The sequence below is a fragment of the Phyllobates terribilis genome, unplaced genomic scaffold, assembly GCF_046119375.1.
Source record: "Phyllobates terribilis strain yellow unplaced genomic scaffold, ASM4611937v1 Scaffold_4__5_contigs__length_816908805, whole genome shotgun sequence".
NCBI classification, from domain to species: domain Eukaryota; kingdom Metazoa; phylum Chordata; class Amphibia; order Anura; family Dendrobatidae; genus Phyllobates; species Phyllobates terribilis.
In genome coordinates this window covers 7,391,562-7,402,553 of record NW_027362764.1, presented here as the reverse complement: position 1 = coordinate 7,402,553, position 10,992 = coordinate 7,391,562, and the positions used below count along the sequence as shown (strand labels likewise).

The following is a 10,992-nucleotide window of genomic DNA, read 5'->3' as shown; positions in this document are numbered from 1 at the left end:
ATTGACACCAAACTCTCAGAGTTTTTGATTAACACCAATCCAATTACGCTAGTATTCTATACCTTACCCAAGATACACAAAAATTTACAGAAGCCCCCTGGTAGGCCCATTGTTGCCTCCACAAACTCGATTTTGTCCCCTCTAGCGATTACATTAGAAAAAATCTTGACACCGCACATAGAGAAGATCACATCATATCTTAAGGACACCACTCATTTCTTAACAACTATAAAAGAATTAGGACCCATCCCCACTGACAGTTTCTTAACTACAATGGATGTTAATAGTCTTTACACCAGTATCAATCATCAGGAAGGCATCAGTGCCACTAAAAAATTTCTAAGGACCCATACTTCATATTCGACAGAACAGATCGACTTTTGTAACGATTTACTAACCATAATCCTCACTAAAAAAATTTTCATGTTTGAAGACAGATTCTATTTTCAAAGGAGGGGGACAGCAATGGGCTCGAACATGGCGCCTTCGTATGCAAATATATTCATGGACCGGTTTGAGAATGACTATGTATATACCCACCCACTCTTTGGTAATCACGTATTATACTGGAAAAGGTTCATTGATGATATATTTTTCATCTGGACTGGCACAGAGAATGAACTAAAAACCTTTTTTAGTGACCTCAACACAAAAGTGGCTAATTTAAAATTCACTATCCAATATGACCCACATTCCATACAATTTTTGGACACACACATCACACTGACTGACACGGGCTGTCTCACAAGTGATCTATTCATTAAACCAACAGATAAAAACAGTTTACTGTTATACTCCAGTTGCCATCCACGCCATGTCAAGAGAGCACTACCCAAATCACAACACAACAGGGTAGACCGCATAGTTTCCAATACAGATATCAGGAAAATTAGACATGAGGAGATGAACGTTAGATTTCAACAGAGAGGCTATCCATCTCACATTTTAAATCAATCTGCTCGAATGTATACCAAAAGGAAAGATGACCCATGATTGGCCTTTATAAACACGTATCATCCCTTCGGTGGACCAATATTTGAGTGCATTAGGAAACATTGGCCTCTATTAAGCCAATCTTATCCTAAAATACAGGAGTTTGGTGTAGTTCCATTATTGTGCCATAAAAGACCACGAAATATCCGTGATCACCTTGTTAGGGCGGATGTAGGGTCCACACATGTAGGTCCCATTCAGCGCACTTTGGCCACCCCCTGCAAGGGAACCTTTCCCTGCCTCGGGTGTTTACAGTGCTCCAATATCACTAAGGGAGACACATTCACACACCCTCTTTCTGGTAAACGTTTTTCCATAAAAGAATATTTCTCTTGTGACTCCTCTTATGTAGTGTACCTCATTAAATGTCCCTGCGGTCTCGGATATGTTGGTGAAACTTCCCAACATATCCGAGACCGCATCTCACAACATAAGTCCACGATCCGATGTAAACGTACGATGCTTCCTATACCAGCACATTTTTTGGCGATGTCACATGGTGTCTCGCAATTGAGATACCAGGTGATAGATCACATTCCTCCACATCGACAGGGGGGCGATCGAATCCAATTACTTAAAAAACGTGAGCTATACTGGATACACACTTTACAGACTTTGACTCCAAAGGGACTAAACAGAGAATATGAGATACACCACTAATTGTGATACCATGTGTTATGGTATTATGCGATTATATGCCACTTATGTTTTCTCTTTTTTTTTTTTTTTTTTCTTTATCTATCTTTCAGGTTTCTAATTAGAGTTTTCTGTGATTCCAGATCTGAACTACCAAATGTGTAGTCGCACATTTTCCTTCCCCCCCCCCAGTGTACAGAATAGTACCTTCCTGACAATATTCCTTCCCCGACATCAGATATATTGAGACCGCTTTACCTTTAATTGCATTACCGGCAGACTCTCTTCTATGTATACTAGCATCTTGGAGTGCAACTAATTTATTGCGCATGACAGGAACTTCCATGCGTTCCACTACTTCCCTCTGCGTTCCAACACACGTACCGGAAGTCCTTTTACTCACACTGCGCAGGACCGGATATCCATTAGCGGTATCACCACGTTCACGGCACTTACTGCAGCATCGGGTATAAAAAGGATGGGACCTCACTCTAGGCACACCGCACGGCGTCTCACCGCTACAAGTATCAAGATTATTTCCCCATCTCCCAGGTATGCCCCACAATTGCCTTCTGACAGTGCTCTCTTTATTTTCTGTGTAATCAGTTGTCATGCGATCTTTCTCCTGATGTGCCTGTCGCTTATACGGATCCCTAGAGACAGAACGTGGTTTCCTTCCCTCTTCCCTCTACAATATATTCAATTCTCCCCCCCCCTCCCCCCCTTTATTTTCCCCCCTTTTTTTCTCTCTTTTTTTTCTCTCTTTTCTCTATTTCTCCTTTCCTATAAGAATGAATCATGTGAATACCACACCATAAATGTCTCCACATTTTCCTTTTACCATTAGGAAGCAAATATCTTACGATATTGTGCATAACCCTTGATGTCTATAAACAGTTTTTCTTGGATTATTGAATTGAACCCCTTGTACATTTATGTATCTCTATGCATGTATCACATATGTCATTTTTTGCCTAGAAGCAATATTTTTACTTATTATGCTCAAGTATTTGTGTCAATACAGGTCTAGCACCCACAGACTGTGATTATTATTGGTAATTTTTGATTTTCATTCGCATCTCTTATGTTTATCATTTTGTTTATATTTAAGAAAAGGCCCTGAAAAAGACCATGTAGGTCGAAACGTTGGCCTGTGTATCGTCTATGGGGTTGTTGTTTCCATTTTCACAAAGAATAAATTCCTTTGCATCTTCATTGGAGTGCCGGAGTTCCTTTTATTATTGAGTAACGTATTACTTCAGAGCACCAAAATTGCTTACAGTAGAGCGACCCCTCTTTTTTCTGTATCCATACAATAACCTTTAGTCCTAGATTTATGGAGTTGCAGAATGCAGTGTAATCTCACACTGTGGCTCCTCAGGGCCGGGCTAGCTCTCCTACTAAAGTATTGCATGCTAGCTGTTACATGAATGAAATTAGGCTCCATTATGTACAGCATTAACAGCAATTGTGTTTGCAATTATTGTCTAAAAAGGCTTTCCCCTGCCCTAATACCCCGACCTTCATTCTACATTAACCCTGGTACGCCAGACTAACCATCAACTGACTGGATTATGAAGAGTTAATACTAATTAAATTTCTTGGCAGAAGCATCTTGTATATTTCGCTCACACCCTTCATTAAACCAGCGGAGGAAAGTTATCCTGCCTGTGCCCATCCTGTAACACGGGACGTGTAAACAGTATAATGAAGTTATTCTGGCAACTTGTGGCTTTTGGGTCCTTCTTGGTGATTTCCACCATCAACCAAACATCAGTTCTGGCCAAACCTCAACCCCCGAAGAATGAGGAGTTTACGGGAGGGTACAAGGACTCCCACCATGGACCGGTGAGTGAATATGTGTAACCCTGGGAGATTGCGGTCATGTCAAACCCAGGTCTACAATTCAAGCCAAGATCTCCCCCGTCTTCTGCTCCCCATTGTATAATATATAGCGCTATCATATGGGCAGTGTACAGTGATATAGATTAGAGTCACCTCTGTATGTGACTGATACATTGTATAATATATAGCGCTATCATATGGGCAGTGTACGGTGATATAGATTAGACTCACCTCTGTATGTGATACATTGTATAATATATAGCGCTATCATATGGGCAGTGTACGGTGATATAGATTAGACTCACCTCTGTATGTTACTGATACATTGTATAATATATAGCGCTATCATATGGGCAGTGTGCGGTGATATAGATTAGACTCACCTCTGTATGTGACTGATACATTGTATAATATATAGCGCTATCATATGGGCAGTGTGCGGTGATATAGATTAGACTCACCTCTGTATGTGACTGATACATTGTATAATATATAGCGCTATCATATGGGCAGTGTACAGTGATATAGATTAGACTCACCTCTGTATGTGACTGATACATTGTATAATATATAGCGCTATCATATGGGCAGTGTACGGTGATATAGATTAGACTCACCTCTGTATGTGATACATTGTATAATATATAGTGCTATCATATGGGCAGTGTACAGTGATATAGATTAGACTCACCTCTGTATGTGACTGATACATTGTATAATATATAGCGCTATCATATGGGCAGTGTACGGTGATATAGATTAGACTCACCTCTGTATGTGACTGATACATTGTATAATATATAGCGCTATCATATGGGCAGTGTACAGTGATATAGATTAGACTCACCTCTGTATGTGACTGATACATTGTATAATATATAGCGCTATCATATGGGCAGTGTACGGTGATATAGATTAGACTCACCTCTGTATGTGACTGATACATTGTATAATATATAGCGCTATCATATGGGCAGTGTACAGTGATATAGATTAGACTCACCTCTGTATGTGACTGATACATTGTATAATATATAGCGCTATCATATGGGCAGTGTACGGTGATATAGATTAGACTCACCTCTGTATGTGACACATTGTATAATATATAGCGCTATCATATGGGCAGTGTACGGTGATATAGATTAGACTCACCTCTGTATGTGATACATTGTATAATATATAGCGCTATCATATGGGCAGTGTACGGTGATATAGATTAGACTCACCTCTGTATGTGACTGATACATTGTATAATATATAGCGCTATCATACGGGCAGTGTACAGTGATATAGATTAGACTCACCTCTGTATGTGATACATTGTATAATATATAGCGCTATCATATGGGCAGTGTACAGTGATATAGATTAGACTCACCTCTGTATGTGACTGATACATTGTATAATATATAGCGCTATCATATGGGCAGTGTACAGTGATATAGATTAGACTCACCTCTGTATGTGACTGATACATTGTATAATATATAGCGCTATCATATGGGCAGTGTATGGTGATATAGATTAGACTCACCTCTGTATGTGACACATTGTATAATATATAGCGCTATCATATGGGCAGTGTACGGTGATATAGATTAGACTCACCTCTGTATGTGATACATTGTATAATATATAGCGCTATCATATGGGGAGTGTACAGTGATATAGATTAGACTCACCTCTGTATGTGATACATTGTATAATATATAGCGCTATCATATGGGCAGTGTACGGTGATATAGATTAGACTCACCTCTGTATGTGATACATTGTATAATATATAGTGCTATCATATGGGCAGTGTACGGTGATATAGATTAGACTCACCTCTGTATGTGATACATTGTATAATATATAGCGCTATCATATGGGGAGTGTACAGTGATATAGATTAGACTCACCTCTGTATGTGATACATTGTATAATATATAGCGCTATCATATGGGCAGTATACAGTGATATAGATTAGACTCACCTCTGTATGTGATACATTGTATAATATATAGCGCTATCATATGGGCAGTGTACGGTGATATAGATTAGACTCACCTCTGTATGTGATACATTGTATAATATATAGCGCTATCATATGGGCAGTGTACAGTGATATAGATTAGACTCACCTCTGTATGTGATACATTGTATAATATATAGCGCTATCATATGGGCAGTGTACAGTGATATAGATTAGACTCACCTCTGTATGTGATACATTGTATAATATATAGCGCTATCATATGGGCAGTGTACAGTGATATAGATTAGACTCACCTCTGTATGTGATACATTGTATAATATATAGCGCTATCATATGGGCAGTGTACAGTGATATAGATTAGACTCACCTCTGTATGTGACACATTGTATAATATATAGCGCTATCATATGGGCAGTGTACAGTGATATAGATTAGACTCACCTCTGTATGTGATACATTGTATAATATATAGCGCTATCATATGGGCAGTGTACGGTGATATAGATTAGACTCACCTCTGTATGTGATACATTGTATAATATATAGCGCTATGATATGGGCAGTGTACGGTGATATAGATTAGACTCTCCTCTATGTGACTGATACATTGTATAATATATAGCGCTATCATATGGGCATTGTACAGTGATATAGATTAGACTCACCTCTGTATGTGACTGATACATTGTATAATATATAGCGCTATCATATGGGCAGTGTACGGTGATATAGATTAGACTCACCTCTGTATGTGATACATTGTATAATATATAGCGCTATCATACGGGCAGTGTACGGTGATATAGATTAGACTCACCTCTGTATGTGACTGATACATTGTATAATATATAGCGCTATCATATGGGCAGTGTACAGTGATATAGATTAGACTCACCTCTGTATGTGACTGATACATTGTATAATATATAGCGCTATCATATGGGCAGTGTACGGTGATATAGATTAGACTCACCTCTGTATGTGATACATTGTATAATATATAGCGCTATCATATGGGCAGTGTATGGTGATATAGATTAGACTCACCTCTGTATGTGATACATTGTATAATATATAGTGCTATCATATGGGCAGTGTACAGTGATATAGATTAGACTCACCTCTGTATGTGACTGATACATTGTATAATATATAGCGCTATCATATGGGCAGTGTACGGTGATATAGATTAGACTCACCTCTGTATGTGACTGATACATTGTATAATATATAGCGCTATCATATGGGCAGTGTACGGTGATATAGATTAGACTCACCTCTGTATGTGACTGATACATTGTATAATATATAGCGCTATCATATGGGCAGTGTACAGTGATATAGATTAGACTCACCTCTGTATGTGACTGATACATTGTATAATATATAGCGCTATCATATGGGCAGTGTACAGTGATATAGATTAGACTCACCTCTGTATGTGACTGATACATTGCATAATATATAGCGCTATCATATGGGCAGTGTACGGTGATATAGATTAGACTCACCTCTGTATGTGATACATTGTATAACATATAGCTCTATCATATGGGCAGTGTACAGTGATATAGATTAGACTCACCTCTGTATGTGACTGATACATTGTATAATATATAGCGCTATCATATGGGCAGTGTACAGTGATATAGATTAGACTCACCTCTGTATGTGACTGATACATTGTATAATATATAGCTCTATCATATGGGCAGTGTACAGTGATATAGATTAGACTCACCTCTGTATGTGATACATTGTATAATATATAGTGCTATCATATGGGCAGTGTACAGTGATATAGATTACACTCACCTCTGTATGTGACTGATACATTGTATAATATATAGCGCTATCATATGGGCAGTGTATGGTGATATAGATTAGACTCACCTCTATATGTAACTGATACATTGTATAATATATAGCGCTATCATATGGGCAGTGTACGGTGATATAGATTAGACTCACCTCTGTATGTGACTGATACATTGTATAATATATAGCTCTATCATATGGGCAGTGTATGGTGATATAGATTAGACTCACCTCTGTAAGTGACTGATACATTGTATAATATATAGCGCTATCATATGGGCAGTGTACAGTGATATAGATTAGACTCACCTCTGTATGTGATACATTGTATAATATATAGTGCTATCATATGGGCAGTGTACGGTGATATAGATTAGACTCACCTCTGTATGTGATACATTGTATAATATATAGTGCTATCATATGGGCAGTGTACGGTGATATAGATTAGACTCACCTCTGTAAGTGACTGATACATTGTATAATATATAGCGCTATCATATGGGCAGTGTACAGTGATATAGATTAGACTCACCTCTGTATGTGATACGTTGTATAATATATAGTGCTATCATATGGGCAGTGTACGGTGATATAGATTAGACTCACCTCTGTATGTGATACATTGTATAATATATAGCGCTATCATATGGGCAGTATACGGTGATATAGATTAGACTCACCTCTGTATGTGATACATTGTATAATATATAGCGCTATCATATGGGCAGTGTACAGTGATATAGATTAGACTCACCTCTATATGTGACTGATACACTGTATAATATATAGTGCTATCATATGGGCAGTGTACAGTGATATAGATTAGACTCACCTCTGTATGTGATACATTGTATAATATATAGCGCTATCATATGGGCAGTGTACGGTGATATAGATTAGACTCACCTCTGTATGTGATACATTGTATAATATATAGCGCTATCATATGGGCAGTGTACAGTGATATAGATTAGACTCACCTCTGTATGTGACTGATACATTGTATAATATATAGCGCTATCATATGGGCAGTGTACAGTGATATAGATTAGACTCACCTCTGTATGTGATACATTGTATAATATATAGCGCTACCATATGGGCAGTGTACGGTGATATAGATTAGACTCACCTCTGTATGTGACTGATACATTGTATAATATATAGCGCTATCATATGGGCAGTGTACAGTGATATAGATTAGACTCACCTCTGTATGTGACTGATACATTGTATAATATATAGCGCTATCATATGGGCAGTGTACAGTGATATAGATTAGACTCACCTCTGTATGTGACTGATACATTGTATAATATATAGCGCTATCATATGAGCAGTGTATGGTGATATAGATTAGACTCACCTCTGTATGTGACCAATACATTGTATAATATATAGCGCTATCATATGGGCAGTGTACAGTGAAATAGATTAGACTCACCTCTGTATGTGATACATTGTATCATATATAGCGCTATCATATGGGCAGTGTACGGTGATATAGATTAGACTCACCTCTGTATGTGACTGATACATTGTATAATATATAGCGCTATCATATGGGCAGTGTACGGTGATATAGATTAGACTCACCTCTGTATGTGATACATTGTATAATATATAGCGCTATCATATGGGCAGTGTACAGTGATATAGATTAGACTCACCTCTGTATGTGACTGATACATTGTATAATATATAGCGCTATCATATGGGCAGTGTACAGTGATATAGATTAGACTCACCTCTGTATGTGATACATTGTATAATATATAGCGCTATCATATGGGCAGTGTACAGTGATATAGATTAGACTCACCTCTGTATGTGACTGATACATTGTATAATATATAGCTCTATCATATGGGCAGTGTACAGTGATATAGATTAGACTCACCTCTGTATGTGACTGATACATTGTATAATATATAGCGCTATCATATGGGCAGTGTACGGTGATATAGATTAGACTCACCTCTGTATGTGATACATTGTATAATATATAGCGCTATCATATGGGCAGTGTACGGTGATATAGATTAGACTCACCTCTGTATGTGATACATTGTATAATATATAGCGCTATCATATGGGCAGTGTACGGTGATATAGATTAGACTCACCTCTGTATGTGATACATTGTATAATATATAGCGCTATCATATGGGCAGTGTACAGTGATATAGATTAGACTCACCTCTGTATGTGATACATTGTATAATATATAGTGCTATCATATGAGCAGTGTACGGTGATATAGATTAGACTCACCTCTGTATGTGATACATTGTATAATATATAGCTCTATCATATGGGCAGTGTACAGTGATATAGATTAGACTCACCTCTGTATGTGACTGATACATTGTATAATATATAGCGCTATCATATGGGCAGTGTACAGTGATATAGATTAGACTCACCTCTGTATGTGATACATTGTATCATATATAGCGCTATCATATGGGCAGTGTACGGTGATATAGATTAGACTCACCTCTGTATGTGACTGATACATTGTATAATATATAGCGCTATCATATGGGCAGTGTACGGTGATATAGATTAGACTCACCTCTGTATGTGATACATTGTATAATATATAGCGCTATCATATGGGCAGTGTACAGTGATATAGATTAGACTCACCTCTGTATGTGACTGATACATTGTATAATATATAGCGCTATCATATGGGCAGTGTAGAGTGATATAGATTAGACTCACCTCTGTATGTGACTGATAAATTGTATAATATATAGCGCTATCATATGGGCAGTGTACGGTGATATAGATTAGACTCACCTCTGTATGTGACTGATAAATTGTATAATATATAGCGCTATCATATGGGCAGTGTATGGTGATATAGATTAGACTCACCTCTGTATGTGACTGATACATTGTATAATATATAGCGCTATCATATGGGCAGTGTACAGTGATATAGATTAGACTCACCTCTGTATGTGACTGATACATTGTATAATATATAGCGCTATCATATGGGGAGTGTATGGTGATATAGATTAGACTCACCTCTGTATGTGACTGATACATTGTATAATATATAGCGCTATCATATGGGCAGTGTACAGTGATATAGATTAGACTCACCTCTGTATGTGATACATTGTATAATATATAGTGCTATCATATGGGCAGTGTACAGTGATATAGATTAGACTCACCTCTGTATGTGATACATTGTATAATATATAGCGCTATCATATGGGCAGTGTACGGTGATATAGATTAGACTCACCTCTGTATGTGACTGATACATTGTATAATATATAGCGCTATCATATGGGCAGTGTACAGTGATATAGATTAGACTCACCTCTGTATGTGACTGATACATTGTATAATATATAGTGCTATCATATGGGCAGTGTACAGTGATATAGATTAGACTCACCTCTGTATGTGACTGATACATTGTATAATATATAGCGCTATCATATGGGCAGTGTACAGTGATATAGATTAGACTCACCTCTGTATGTGACTGATAAATTGTATAATATATAGCGCTATCATATGGGCAGTGTACGGTGATATAGATTAGACTCACCTCTGTATGTGACTGATAAATTGTATAATATATAGCGCTATCATATGGGCAGTGTATGGTGATATAGATTAGACTCACCTCTGTATGTGACTGATACATTGTATAATATATAGCGCTATCATATGGGGAGTGT

General features: G+C 37.6%; 1 protein-coding gene across 1 annotated transcript in view; it reads left to right on the top strand.

The window, feature by feature from the left end:
* The first annotated feature begins 431 nt into the window (after nucleotides 1-431).
* LOC141264794 (uncharacterized) overlaps nucleotides 432-10,992 on the top strand; it is a 190,835-nt gene continuing 180,274 nt past the window's right edge. The window contains exons 1-2 of the mRNA XM_073677105.1: nucleotides 432-550; nucleotides 1,743-2,181. The gene's annotated coding sequence lies outside the window, so the exon portion shown is untranslated. The remainder of the gene's footprint in view (nucleotides 551-1,742; nucleotides 2,182-10,992) is intronic.